We start from the raw sequence: 15,682 nt of genomic DNA, 5'->3' as shown, positions 1-15,682 counted from the left end.
ATACACTCTAGAATCAAAATATTTTGATATTACATATGTACGAGTTAAAAAGGTTATATTCATTATCAGAATTAATACAACATAATATAGAGCCAAACTCGGAGGACCATCGTTCATAATCGTTTTAAGTCTTGGAATACGTCATGTACAAAAATTATATTTTTGATCTAAACGATATCGTTTCTGCAACATGCTAGAATTATATTTCAACTCTATTTCAAGGCCAGATGTCCATAGTTATATAAGTGACTTTAATTATATTTTGAAATAGACATAAATTTATTTTTCAATGGAATTCGTTAATATTTACACATTCCCAGGGTAGCTCGTGCGCAGAAAATGACGGAATAAATTCTCAAGGTCGTTTGCTCGACGTAGGGTCTTAAATTTCGTTACCTAAGGCATTAAATAAATCTCATATCTCATCCGTCTAAATTTCTAACCATACTATCAGTGCCGGATTTATATTTTTTATGAGTGTAGGCCACTTTATTTCCGCCGCTCCATGTAGGTAGGTTTATGAATGTATGTACGTAGCTTTTTCAAATACTTAATAATTTTCCATTTGTTTGTATTATGGAAGGCACTAAAGTTAAATAAACTAATGTTTAATTAAATCGCATGAGCGTCCTCTGAAATCGGCCGCCCCTAAGAGGCGACAGCCTAGGCCACGATCTATATGGCCTATTTACAAATCCAGGACTGCATACTATACAAACTAGTTTTGATTACTCCAACAGGACAACATATTTACGTATAATGGGGAAGAAGCATCACGATATAATGTCATTACGTCGATTGATTTTAGGGCGTTGTGGCGGGTAAATTACGTATTGTCCTCTATGCTGTGGTCAGTAATTTTTCTATTATTTATTCATGTTATTTTGTTCCGGTAACGGATTTTTGGGGTAAAATGTTCAATTCAAAGTGATTGTGGTGTAAAAATAATGTTATCGCATTAAAATAGTGACAGGCACTCTTTATATCAATAATTATGCTTACTTGAATAAATATCTTCAATACATACGTTAAATTTTGATCCATAGTATAGTTCTGAAAAACATATGGTCAAGTTTTATTCATAGCCAGATCAACATAGTTTTGGGAATTGTTGAGCTGTTGCTCTAGCCTCCGTGTGCGTGATTATTAAAGTAATCAATTCAAAATAAGACATAGTCTACGAAATAAATTATTAAATCCTGCATTAAAACTACGCCGAGTAAACGGCCTTGGGTATTCGTTCCATACTTGAATGAAATGAAATGAATTGATCAGGCCGGTACGCAGGATACATTATAGTGCACAAGTGTGTGCGCAGTACACAGGTGTTCTCTGTTCCTTCACTCTCATAGACGGTGAGATCAGGCGCAGGACCCATGGCTTTACGTGCTTTCCAAAGCACGGGGGTATCACACCACCAACTTCTGGACTCCGAGCTGTAACTGAGTAATTTTTAAGATGGAAAACCCAGTCACAATTATTTCGGCCCGACCCGGGATTCGAACCCAAGACCTCAGCGCGGTAGTCGTACTTGTACCGTGTACAGTTACAACTACGCTACCGATGCAGTCGTTCCATACTTATATAGGATATGAGTTACGTACGGGAATATGCAAACATTTACGAATAATTGCTTTACAAAACAATACGTATTTTTTAAATTATAAACAATCAAAATGATCCTTATTAAATTGTCTATTTTAGATTTTAGTTGCATTTTTATTATAAAATTAATAAAACAACCAAAGGTAACATAAAAACATGGTGTTGATTTTTTAATATATGTATAATGAATTTTGAATAGATTGCTTCTAAAATACGGTAACCGCCCCGTTTTAGTGAGACCACGGCCTCAAAGGCAGTTTTAGACAATATAACTTTTCCGAGTGAGAATTTTTTAAAATAAGTAAGTTATAAAGATTAAACTATACAAACTTTACCTCTTTATATTAGTGAAGACAAATTAACTTACTTCCTTACAGTAAACCTCCTTGCTCCCCTTTTATTTCCGAACACGTGGGAATTGGAAGGTTCATTTTTAATTTACCGATCCGGATCCGGCAGTATTCTCTTTATCTTACTTACAGAATTCGTTGGACCATTACTATTATACATGCCTCGATGGCATAGTTGTATAACGGTACGACTTCAGTGCAGGTCTCGGGTTCAATTCCCGGGTCGGGCAGTGATGTTGGGTTTCTACTGAGTATCAGTTCGGAGTCTGAAATTTATGGCCGATATGGCGATAGACTCGTCCTCTGCTACATCATGGAAAAGAATACGCACAACGATAAGTGGGTGCAATAGTTGCGTCTCTGCCTACCTCGTCGGGGGTAAAAAGCGTGAGTGTGTATTATTGAACCAATGTCTCAGGATGACGAGTTGAACATCTTGCAGTCCACAGATTATACAAGGAAGCTACCGCCTATGCAGTTGTAATTCAAACTTCGGGTAATGAAACAGTAGCAACTGTCAATGAGAAGGCAAGTAATTTACCATCTCACAAGGGATTTGCTCTTTTCGTCATAAATTTATAAAAAAAAATGTAATTTTTTTTTACCTATTGATTTCGAGTTACCTAATGTTGAACAAAGATTAAAAATGGCGGAATAAATTACCTACCTACCTATATATAAATTCATATCAAAATATGTATTAGCACAGAAAAATACCAAACACCTACTTTCCTAACCTAAAAAATCTCATAAACAGTTTTATAAGACCTTTCCAGACACATTTTTGCAAGAATAACATTAAGGTACACAAAATATCCATTGATTATATCAGTAAACACAAATAACAATTACAGAGCGTATAAAAAACGAATGAGTCCGAAAAGGAATATACGCTCGGCAAACCTTTGAGGATAAATAATTCATGGAATAATATGTCTTTCTTGAGGCATTTACGGGATGGAAACATACGGAATTGGAACTGAGCGAGCAATGTACAATATGCATACTTATTTTGTGTGTTTTTATAACAATGTTAAGCATGAGTGCCCACACGGAGAAGCAATATACTCTAGAACTTCATTCGAGAGCCTTTTCTCTAAGTGTAAACACGTAACACGGCCGCGTTTCGTTATCTTGAAATTAGTATGGAATGATATTCTGTATGCCAATTTCTATTGTTTTAAACGCGACGCGGTGTGTTACGTGCTTGTTACGCACTGTCAAAATTACGTGTGGCAAAAGGAATAAGGCCCCTGAATTTAAAAAAGGTTACATCGCTTTCATATGGGTAGCATGGCGTGGCAACGTTCTCACACGACTACATACGTGCACTTACATAAGTCTTGTATGTGTGTGTCCCAACATTCCTTAACATAGTTTAACTATTTGCACCCTGCCATTTATTGATAAAATAATATTGGTACCAAAAATAAAATTGCTAGTCCACGCGTCTCATCATTCAAGCGGATAAAATGCGTGAGGGAATATTCTCCCGTATGTTTCCAATTCATATTCCGTGCGTGGCAGCCCTGACGGTGCCCGCTAGCCCGTGACCTAGAATCCATTAAACTGTATTATTTCTATCCATACACCCTGTAATTTACTCGTAAGCGGTTTTAAATGTTTTTTTATCAATTTGTTCTTTGACCTTAGTATTTGACCGGTGTGACAAGTGTACAATAACGAGGCTATTTTAATATTTCTTGCCTAGTTATGGGTCTGATAGAGATTCGTAAATTAACGCCAGTCCGAGCTGGTTACTTCGGTTTGTACCTTGTCTTTTGTATAAACTTTATCCCTAATTTAAAATCTCCATAGTTATATAAGTAATTTTAATAGTTGTATAGAAATAATAATTATTCTTATTCTTTGTTTTGACGTATCATAAGTGCAACTTTGTTCGCCTACGTGATAAACAAAGTATTTTATTTTATTTTATTTTAACGCTTACTTTTATCTAGATAATTGCGCATTTATAATTATTATGTCCAATAAAATTGATTTTCAAATAGCACTATGACCCTGAATCTAAATTAAGACATGTTGAGATGGTATTTTTTTTTATTTGCATATGATCTCCGCGTCACTTACACCATTTTAAAAATCAGATTCAACCCTATTTAATATAGACCAAATCCACAAAGATAATAAAATTTGTCACTGGTCAACCATAAAAAATATCTATGACCAAGTCACAAACTATCGTAAATAAACAAGATTGCATCTGTCCAACCCTTCAACGGAGCGGGGTATTTTCATCCCAATAGTGAATTTTCGGGCACGCGCCCATTGTCGGCCTTTTTTAATTTTATTCACTTTGTTAACAATAAGCAATTGTTCGATAAACGCTTGACCATTTAAGTAGTGGCCGCGAGCTAATTATATTGTTAAAATAATGATATATGTGGTCGTTTAATGACAATGGCGGCCGTGATTTTCAATTTGGCAGCGTAATTATGGTCGGCTGTATTGTTCGGGCTCCGGTCAACGGTTCAAAGTATATCAAGATAGCAAATGTTAACAATCGAGGGTCCAATTTGCGTGTAGATTGTGATTTCGCGCCGATTTTATACTTTGATTTTAGACAGCTGCCGATTAAAATTATGAAGTTAAATATACAAGATAGTTTTTATGTCAAATAAATAGAGCGTTATAATTGCAATTTACAAGTTTTAAACCGCAGTTGCGAATGAAAGGCACAATTTACACGTAATTTATTTAACGAATTTAAATCCGCCGCGCTTTAATGTAGTAATTACATGATTTACATTTTGTACTTGCAAACAACTGCTTATTTAACTTTTGATTAAATTATTATAAATTATAGGACACATTTTATGTGCAATATGTGTAGTACTTCATTTGGACACAGTAAATTGACGATAATAATACAAATGATAGTATAGTCTCTAATAAAGAACAATATTCTTTAGTAGAGTCTTCCTCAATAGTTACCATTTTTATCACAAATTTGTTTATTTGGGAAACATAGAATACTGTAGTTCTTATAGGCTAAGTACTTTTTTTATAAAACATAATATCAATAAAGGGTCCACTTATAGCAATCTAATAAAAATTATACACTCTGGCAGATTGGTATCTATTGGTTATGGATTATAATTATTATTAAAACCCCTGTATACCCTACACCGACACACCATACGGTATACGGTACAGTCCCGGGGCATCTTGATGCACTAAGATAGCTCAGAACCGTCCCTGCAAAACTTAGTAATAAATAGAGATAATTATAATAATATATTTATTTTTACACCCAATACTAAGAAACGTATCGTATATTTAACATACCAAATGCCTCACATTCGACTAACTACCGATCAATAAAATTAATCGACCGTTCAGTATAACATTCTGAAATGACAAACCACAAAAACAATACGCTCACATGACCACGACACGGACACGAAATAATAATTTTGTATGCAAATACGAAATATCTTAAGTGGGATCGAAATACCCACCGCGCTGTTTACGGTTGAGCGCAGTCGAATACAAAAGTGTTTTAGAGAGAAGTGTTGGCAATACTTTCGTATGAGAAAGAAAGTTTTTCTAGTACTTACGTGTCTAGATCAGTTAGCAACAAGTAGCAGAAAATATATCGTGAGAAGTAATAATTGTGAACTAATATTTTTACTTCGTTTATTGACATTGTTCGCAAAAATCTCAAACGTCATTTATTTTGCTTAGTTCTATTTTTAAACATCGGTATCATAATTTATACATAAAAAATTCTATTTAACCCAGCCAGTAACTTAATTAATTAAAAAATATTTTATGTGCCAGTATTAACTAATAGAAAAAAAAATGTCTATGGTTTTGTATCTGAATGTCCATAAGTAGAACCACAGCACACGTAGAACAGATGTTAAGTGCACCGGCTAATTTACATCCAGCAAGGGTTAGGCGACAGTACGGGTTTGGGGTGGCCTCGCACGTTGCTACTGTTTCAATTGCCTTTTTAGCAATTCTAATGTTTATTTATGGTCATATACCACAAATTTATTGACGTGCATTGTCGTCGTGTTTGTAATATATGAATGTAACTGGTTGAAATAGACAAATCAATGCACCAATGGTGGTAATAAAATATTGAAATTGTTTGAAATTTTTGTCCACGATTATATTATTATATCAGGCAAAAAGTTAATCCGGAGTTCCTTTTTGCCTTTCTTCTTTGGGTTGTGATTACTTAGGTACTGAAGGTTGGTAGGTTTGCTTGGTGAGGGCTTATTAGTCCTCATCCTTGAGGATCGCGACACATCCTTGACATTATTTTATCAAGATATATATTTTCCTCTCTTACCTCCCAGCTAGAGTGGGCTTTTTTAAGTTAAATTATGTTTTTTTAATTTTACTTCTAGCACTAAATGTCCGTAGGTATAAAAGTAACAATTTTGCAATCAAGTGTGTTTAAGTGCAACTTTGTTCGCCTACCTGACTTTTTAAATATTTTATATTATTTTTACCTAAATGTTACAATTAATTGCTGTTTACATAAGCACCAAACATAAGAACTAAAATATTTTCAACCAACGACATACTTATTTTTCGCATCAATTAACTCAAATTGATTTTTATTGTCGTTTTAGGTGATGTGTTAACCCCGTAATAACATATAGTAATGGCATTCGGGGAAGGGGTGCGACCGGCACATTCCGACCGCTGCACAATATTACGCAGCGCAGGAAACTTTGTGAAGTATTTGGAGCTTGGAATAGAAAATAATTGGATACTTACAACGTAGAGTTTACAATAAAGTTTACATTATATATTATTGAATAATATTTGACTCATTGACAATATTTAAACACGAAACTGATAGCTTTGTACGACTGAATACTGTTTTAAAAACTTACAATGTTTAAGCTAGTAAATATATATATGCTTTGTTCAATACCGACCCCAAAAGATGCAATAAGGAACAAAACTGACTACGCCTCAGTTTTCTGTATAGCCTTTCCTCTGAAACGCACCCATACACGAAAACGACTGCAAATAAAGCTACGGTGCTTATAATTGGGTTAATATTTTTTTCCTCTTGCCGTATCCACTCGTAATAACTCTGTGGTGTCTCACACGTGCGCCTTAAGAAGTATGGTTCGGTATACAGTCATTAAGTGAATTAGGTGAGTGTAGATATGGGCGATATGTACAATTATTGTCACTTAGACCACGCAGCGGAACAACCTTATCAATTTCTCTACGTTTGAAATTGGAATTACTTTTGTTTTTTTATTGTGGCCAGTGGCTGTTAAATTGGTTTTAAGGCGATACCTCAAGGTCCATTTTCATACATTTTGTTTACAAATAATATACACCTTTAATCTGGGTAACTAAACAAGCCAATACTTGTTTAGTTACCCAGATTAAAGGTGAAACAAAATGTATGAAAATGGACCTTGAGGTATCGCCTTAAAATTAGAGTTTAATTTATTAGGTCTACTATTAATCATAGACAATCACATTTACATAAAATTTAGAAGGTAATTATAAGAAAGATTAAGTCTAAGTACATGATTTTTATAAAGTAGATACAGCATTTACTAATTTTACTCGATGTAGATACATGTTAATTATTCCAGGGAAAACTATTATATATTAATTACATTAAAATAATGTAAGTAATAAACCATGTAAAAACTACAAAACAACTGCTTGAAGAAAAAATAAAAGGTTAACAGTAATATAATAATGAATTTTGTTTACAAGACATGATGCGAAGTTAAAATTAACATTTAAAGCTATAATATAAACACACATGTGAAAAAAAATTATCTCTAATGATCTCTAGTGGCTCTATTTATGTTTGCTTAAATTTAATTGAAAAAAGAATTGCGTCACAAGTGACATAAATCCAAATCGTTTTTTCGACCTATCTCAAAATGGACCAATCAGAGTAATGTTTTTTTTACAAGCTTACAAATGAGCTATCTTGATTGGTTCATTCTTAGAATCAGATTGAGGATTGGGATTGCGATTGGGATCATTTATTGAAAACAGCTTTAAAATAACAATTGTATTCAGTCTGATATTGTGTATCTGGACTATACTATTTCCTATACCTAAGTGATACAATTGATATTCTATTCATCAAAATCGGTTGAATAATTTAGCCACTGACGTAGAATAGACTAACTGTAATTTCTGTTAAAAATCAAAATCCTTTTTTGTTTCATTATTCCCCACCTTTCCTTTATTTCGGCACGCGAAAATTACAATTATAGTCTTTGATGTATTATGATTTGAATCCACAATGGTCAATCATGTATTACACTATATGGGCACATTTAATTGAACAGATGTCCGCGGGTGCGCTGGTACGTGAACACACGTTTTGTCTGTTAAATGCTTATTGAATAACTATTATAGGAAATTAATACGCTCCAAGGGTTTACCAGAGAGGTTATGTTTCTGTAGAATTCAATGTAGCATAAATGGATAGGTTAAACAAACGCAGTTTGGCGACATCTAAACAATTAAATAATATTTTGTAGTGAATGGTGCCAAGTATGTTAACATTATTTTCGAATCGGTTTATAAACGACTGATTCCGGAGATAATAAGTACCTATAAAGAGATACGCGTAGAATTGAAAACCTCCTCCTTTTTTATCCTCGTTTAATTAAACAAATAATTGCGAAGAAATCAGTTAAGTATTCTTATTTCATAGATTTCATAATATATTTACAAACACAGCTCCGTTACGGTTTGTAAATAGGTGTTTTCGGTCACTTAAAGATATTTTGAAGCCATTATTACAAATTTCTAATACCTTATCATCCAGATCGTTCTATAGATGTCACCCTATACTGTTGTGTGTTCATAACTAACGGGTAATGACATGGCTTTGTTCCCGGTTTAATAGCCTGAAGCACCCTCTATGCTTGGTCACGTAAAAAAATAAAACTTGTCTATGGCGTCGTCATTATCTGTTTACACAGAGTTTTGTCTATGCATCTCTATTGTTAAACAAATAGGGAAGTGGCGGAATTTGTTTATGGGTTCTGCAGTTTATTTAAAATATGGTGTAAATGATGATTTCTTATGTTTACGCGAATGCTAGACATTAAAATAAAAGTATTTTACGAATCGAGGAAAACTATAATACAAAAAATCCCGGTAGTAAAATGTCTAAATTAAAGATTTCTTAGAGTAGATATTTTTTTATTTGTATTTTTGTCTGTTTAATTTAAGTAGTAAGTATCGTAGGGACCACATTATTTTCAATGTTTTACATATCACATAATGTCAATAGAATAATTATTATAAATGAATTTATGAATAGTTTTTATTTAAATATATAAGTTAGTAAGTATGTTTTTTTACTGAAACCATAAGCAAAAATAGATTACATAGTATCACTTTAATATTCTAATTTATTTACGGAACCCTAACACCGGTAATAAACAATGATTAGTTTTTTTTATAAAACGGGAGCGCATTATTGATACGTCAGGATTAAACATAATCTGCATTGTGAAACGTTTAGCAAATATATTTTATTTATACTACCCATCTATTTAAAAGTATTCAAAATAGTTTAGTAAGTTTTAATGAAAACTCTAAAACGTCGTAAAATAAATAATATTGTTTTCCATTTTATTTTAAAAGCTCTTTTTTACATTTTCATATATATCTTCAATAAAAAAAACAATGTGTATAAAAAAATGTGTTATTAAAGGAAAGTACGTGATTTTAAAAATATAATTATATTACAATATTGCACTCTTATTACACCTTGATTTTTCGGTGATAAATTACAAAATTAAATTTCATGAAAGGTGCAACGAAATACGTGGTTGTAGGAATTATGTAATAAAATGTTTAAATGTTTATCTTATATTATATACAGAATACAACATTTTTACTTGAGGTCTATAAGCTAAAATATGGAAATAGTTGGACCTCTACCATGTAGAGCAGACCGGAATGAGCGGTTGATATGAAAAAATCAATTGCTATACTATAAAATACTTATTTATTTATAACATTTAGTATATATATGTAGATATTATATTATGAATTATTCATTTAGCAAAGAGCAGCATTGTACTTTATCAATTCAAAACTATTTAGCGTACCATTGACAATAGATATAGTATAAAAATCACATTGATGAATATAAATAATACCGCATAATATATTACGAAACCATGACTTGACTAGAAAACTAGTTCAAAAATGCATCACAATAGTTTTTAAATCGTTCACCATGATTGGCAAGTTTAACCCTAAAATATATAAAAAAATATGCAAGATAACTAGATGGCGCTGACATATTTTATTTAGAATAATAATATAATAATATTATTATAACTAGTTTTAATATAAGCTACCATGATAATATTATATTTCCGGTATTTATAATATTTCTGACTTCATATTGTACAACATTATAACTCTTAAAAATTCGTTTAGTACTCGTAGCTATGTATATTGATGTAGGTACTTATAATATAAGGCAGACTACGTGTAGGAACATTTAAGGAAATTACATTAAAAACAAATTTATTCCTTATCTGTATCGGCTTCAAAAAACTATATTGCGTTTTTAGACTAAACTCTACAATAAGCTCTACAAATAGCTTTTGAAAATACCGCTGCCATATAATAATATTATGCAAGTACACAGAATGCTTATGTGTATATATTGAATTGAACATAAAAAAAGACAATATAAAAAAAAATTAAAAAATGTTTAACCGCCACCTACACAATTTTAAATAAACTAAATTTGTCATTTTGATTATATAACAGTGACATCTATATGTGTTACTGTGAACTAAAATCCTTTAAAGAACGCAAACTCACATAAAAATAATTCGTACAACGAATCATAGATGGCGCTACAATAAATTTTAACTAGCTCGAATTCGTAATTACATCTTATCACAATTATTTATTAACGTCAATAATTATAAATTATTATTTTACCTGTTGAGACATAAATTCACATAATTTTCATGAATCGTTAAGAACTTACTAGGAGTACCTATAATAGTTACAATATGACACTATTAATTATACACACTGAAAATTAAGTAAATAAATTATTAAGCATAAAAACTATTCTTCCACGTACTAAAGTTTAAGATCTCAGCAAATTTAATGTATCCCCACAAGATATTAAATTATATCCATTGTTATTAAAGTGTTTACAGATAAAGTAGAGACCAACACAGGGTCGGATCAAGAAGGCATGAGGGGACGAACACCTCACCAAAGCAGTTTGGAGTGTAATCGACGCAACCAGTTAGCCAGAATGTCATATTGCAACCTACATAATATTCTTTCATGACATCGATATTGGATCAAAAAAAGTTCTCGATATTTTTTTTATTTACTGATTTTATCATATTTTTTTCTTGAACATTTACTAAAAATCGCAATAAACATCAAAGATCATGTCAGCGAAATTATTTTACCACATAACATCAATAAAAAAACTAATTTCATATTCTATAAATATAAATTTTTACCTTAATATTGGCAAATGCCGTACAATACAACCACGGGAAAATAGATTAACTATATTCCTACACAGAATATATGAATGAAATTACTCCCATCGAAACTTCTAGATACGCCCCCAGATCTCGCCATGGACATTAGACACGCAAGCCGTGGGAACGGCAGAACTGCGAGGCACTCCCGCTAAATCGTGCTCTCATTTCTCACTGACATTTATTTGAGCTACCTTGCAATATCTTTGCACGTCTTGGGTAAGAATATAGAATAAACATATAAATAATTATGTATTTCTTTATTGCCAAAATGTAAGAAAAAAGCACAACTATTGCTCTATCGCTTTACCCAGCTTATTTCGCACCCCAAATAAGATGGTAATGATGATAGGCATAAAGACTATCATAATGATCGTCTAACTGATTCAATGAACACCGGCTTACGGCTAACGTGAAGCCGATGCCTAAACGAGTTGCAATGCCCGATTTTTTACTATACCTATATTCAGTAAATTTCTAGCCAATCAACTCTCACTAGCTCCATAATCATTATCTCAAACGACAATAGTTCCATAAAATAATCCTCCAAAACCGGACAAAAATTTAGAAATAGAACAAAAATAAGACATTAACATACCAATACAAAATTCTTTATCGCTTAGGCGAAGTAAATTACTGAAGAAATTACCACAATCCAGTCCAATTCATTTAATTGGAGCCGGGACGCGGGGCGGTCGTGGAAGCCGACACATTAAAGTAATAGAATACAGAACAAAAGCCAAAGCCGCTGACAATAATCATTAGACGCATGGACATTTGGAAGACACGTCTATAGGTACTTTTTTTAACAATCCGTGGTTAAAGGGTATCAACATAAAAATAAATAAATAAAATAAACATAAGTATAGATATGTTTTTACATAACATAAGTATAGATATGAACTTTTATCAAAATTAACAATGAGAACTAATCAGATTGGATTTCGACAGCGTCCGCTATTGCACGTACCCTTTACAACAACTAATTACAGGCGTAATTCTTTTCTTTTGCGCAGCGCTTTAAATTTTAATATGCTTTCACGTGTATCAGACATTGACCTGTTCTGTTCTAAAACCAGCACAGTGAGGCGGCTTCTAGCCAAATTATATTTTGATACTTGAAAATGATTCTTTTAAAATTATATTCATATCTGTAATACTTCTTATAGGACTATATAAGTAATACTGTTATTTTTATTATTCTTTTTTTTTGGTTCTTTTTAATATCGATATTTGTATACTCAAATGTGGAGGCTAGTTATTAGCAACTTAATTATACATTGATGTGACTTAATTTAATGTTATTAGTCTGTAAGCCTTCCTAAAAAAAAAAAAATAATAAATAAATAAATAAATGTTGTAGCAGAACGAACAAGAACTACATATTTTTTAAATAGCCCAAATGATCGTAGCTGCCAGTACACGGATAGTTTTCTTAGTCATGGAAACGCTCTAGAATATGTCCGGAGGTATTGCAATGCCAACATATCCTGACATACCAAGGCTCCACTGTCTGTCTGTTCATCTGACTTAACTAAACAATAAAACGCTTTCAAAAATTAACTAGGTTTAGAATATGTTTTCTACTCTGTATAGTGAAACCTAGTTCCAATATTTTGCAAAATATATAAGACGTTATCGAACAGAACTGTTTTAGAAAAATCATAGGTTCTGCTGCTATCCCTTTGGCGATAAAGGCGTATTAAATATCAACATTGTCCAATTTCCACCGCTAATAATGCAAATTTATAACCAAAAGTTTCCTAAAACCAGTTCTAAAACTGCCTCTTCGCACTCCATTAAACAAAGAGTGTTTAGCATATTTTCTTTAATACAACACTACGAAAACCTACTGAAACACGTAGTAATACGGTTAAATATTCATTGTAGAATGTATTGGAAAGAAATTCCCACATTATCCCATGCATGATCAAATTTGTAGTGAGACAATCGATTTTTTCCAAGCAATTTGACCGTTTAATGGGATGCAATGTTAACAGCAGGAAAGTAAGCAATAAAAGCTATGCTTTTTTATATCTATTTGATATTTGGGGCTTTGTTTTATTTACTTTGGTAGTTTCCATTTTTTTTAATGCGGATATTTTTTCGTTAATTTAATAATAAAAATGGCACTGAACTTATTGATTCCGTGCATATCCTAAAGTACACATAATTTTAAATTTTAAGAACACTATAAGAAAGAAAATTTAACAAGAAATACTTTGGTAGTTTAAAATTAAAATAAGACCTAAAATAGTTGTTTTTAAAGAAAGTATTCATAAATATTTGCATATTCCCGCCCTTAATTCGCTTTCTGCCAATTATGGAGTGAATTGCTCAAGGCTGCTCGTGAAGAGGCAATATATCTAATTCAAATATATAATTTAATCAATAGAATTTCAATCACAATTTTATTGGAGAATTTATCGACCACTTTCATATACATCACTCTGGTTGCACAAAACTGTACGAATCATTTCGACTTTTTGCAGGTATCGAAGTCGGAACCATTCGTTTCTCAGCCACACGCGCTATAAGCATCTTACGCTGTGAACAGTCCCATCGCTATCGGAAACACAATCAAAGGGCCAATACTTCATGAAACTAGGTCAGACCGCAAATGGTTTACAGTTTAGAACTTTTATTATCGCGCATTAGGGTTGTCGACTGTAACATTTGTGTATTACAATATAATGGTATTTGTTTAAGATTATATTTTGCTTTGAAATAAAAAAAAAACTTCATAAAAATATTGTGCTCTCGTAACAATGTTGTATAAATATTAAAAAAAATGACGGTGAAATGCAAAAATATACAAAATGAAAACTAAATATTGCTTTGACAACGATTTACGAATTTTTAATGTGATAAAAAAAATTGTAGAAATGTATATTTAAGCTATTATTGTAAGTAATATAGATATTTTTTTTATAACCACAGCAATAAAATGAATTATATTTACAACCCTATCGTGACTTTCATTGAGAAACTTCAACTACTTACTAAAATTTAGAACAATTTTTTTTTTATGTGATTAAACAAATCACTCTGATCCTGATCCGATTTGCAAACTTATTAATTTAATACAGAAATCCTAGTATGGAGTCCTATCCATATATCTTGAATAATAAAACAATTCCATAATAAAACAACATGATCGAAATGAGAACAAATCTGTATACACAATCGTTTCCTTTGGAAATCAAAGGCAACAGTGCTCGCGCCACATTCTATGGAGAAAATGACTCAAAGTATTATAGTGCGGAAGACATAAAATGCATTTAGGAAAAATGGTTGCGGGTAACATCGCGGCTTGTAAACCGTTAGTGCATTCTACAAATACAACTTATCTAGATTTTTTTAAAAACCTAACTTATTTTTATACTATACGAACTATTTTGACTGAATGCTTTAGTCGCTCGCAACCCTTTGAATTATTCAACAGCTCCGAAGCAATTTTTGTACACTCGGTCTAGGAAGATGTACAATTAAACAGCTAAGGTCTTAAATTCACGGTTCTAATTAATCAATTATCAAATTAAAAAACTCCTATCAATAATAATATCAACCCCGTATTATAATATACTGCCCTGCTGAGCACGGGCCTCCTCTACTACTGAAAGGGATTAGTCCTTAGTCCACCACGCTGGCCTAGTGCGGATTAACAGACATATCTTCACAATTCCTATTGAGAACTTTGCAGGTATGCAGGCTTTCTTAGGATGTTTTCCTTCACCTGCCTTAACATTATTTGCGAAATGTCTGTCAACTACGCACTACTATCAAGGTCCCAAAATGTCTAGTAGTTACACTGACTACAATATCTTTTAAACCTAAACAAAATAATATTTGCAAGATGCTGGTTAAGCGGTGTTTAAATGCACGCTACAAAATATTTTTGCATTGTCATCATCATCACCAATGGTGAACATAGACCTTACCCAAGGATTTCCAGATTAATCTATTGGAAATGATCCGCATCCAGCGACCTCCTGCTACTTTTATTAGGTCATCTGTACAGCTTGTGGGTGGACGTCCCACGCTGCGCTTGCCAGTTGGTATCCAGAACTTTCCTGCGCCAAATTGCAACAAATAATTTTATAAAGACGCTTTTCTAAAATTTGTCGATACTCAAAAAGAACCACTAAATACAACAGTAAGTAACCTTGCATGACAAGCTAGAGGTATATCAGGACAGGTATG

This window comes from Manduca sexta, chromosome 28 (assembly GCF_014839805.1).
Source record: "Manduca sexta isolate Smith_Timp_Sample1 chromosome 28, JHU_Msex_v1.0, whole genome shotgun sequence".
In the NCBI taxonomy this organism is placed as follows: domain Eukaryota; kingdom Metazoa; phylum Arthropoda; class Insecta; order Lepidoptera; family Sphingidae; genus Manduca; species Manduca sexta.
The sequence above is the reverse complement of the archived record's forward strand: the minus strand, read 5'-3'. Positions refer to the sequence as shown.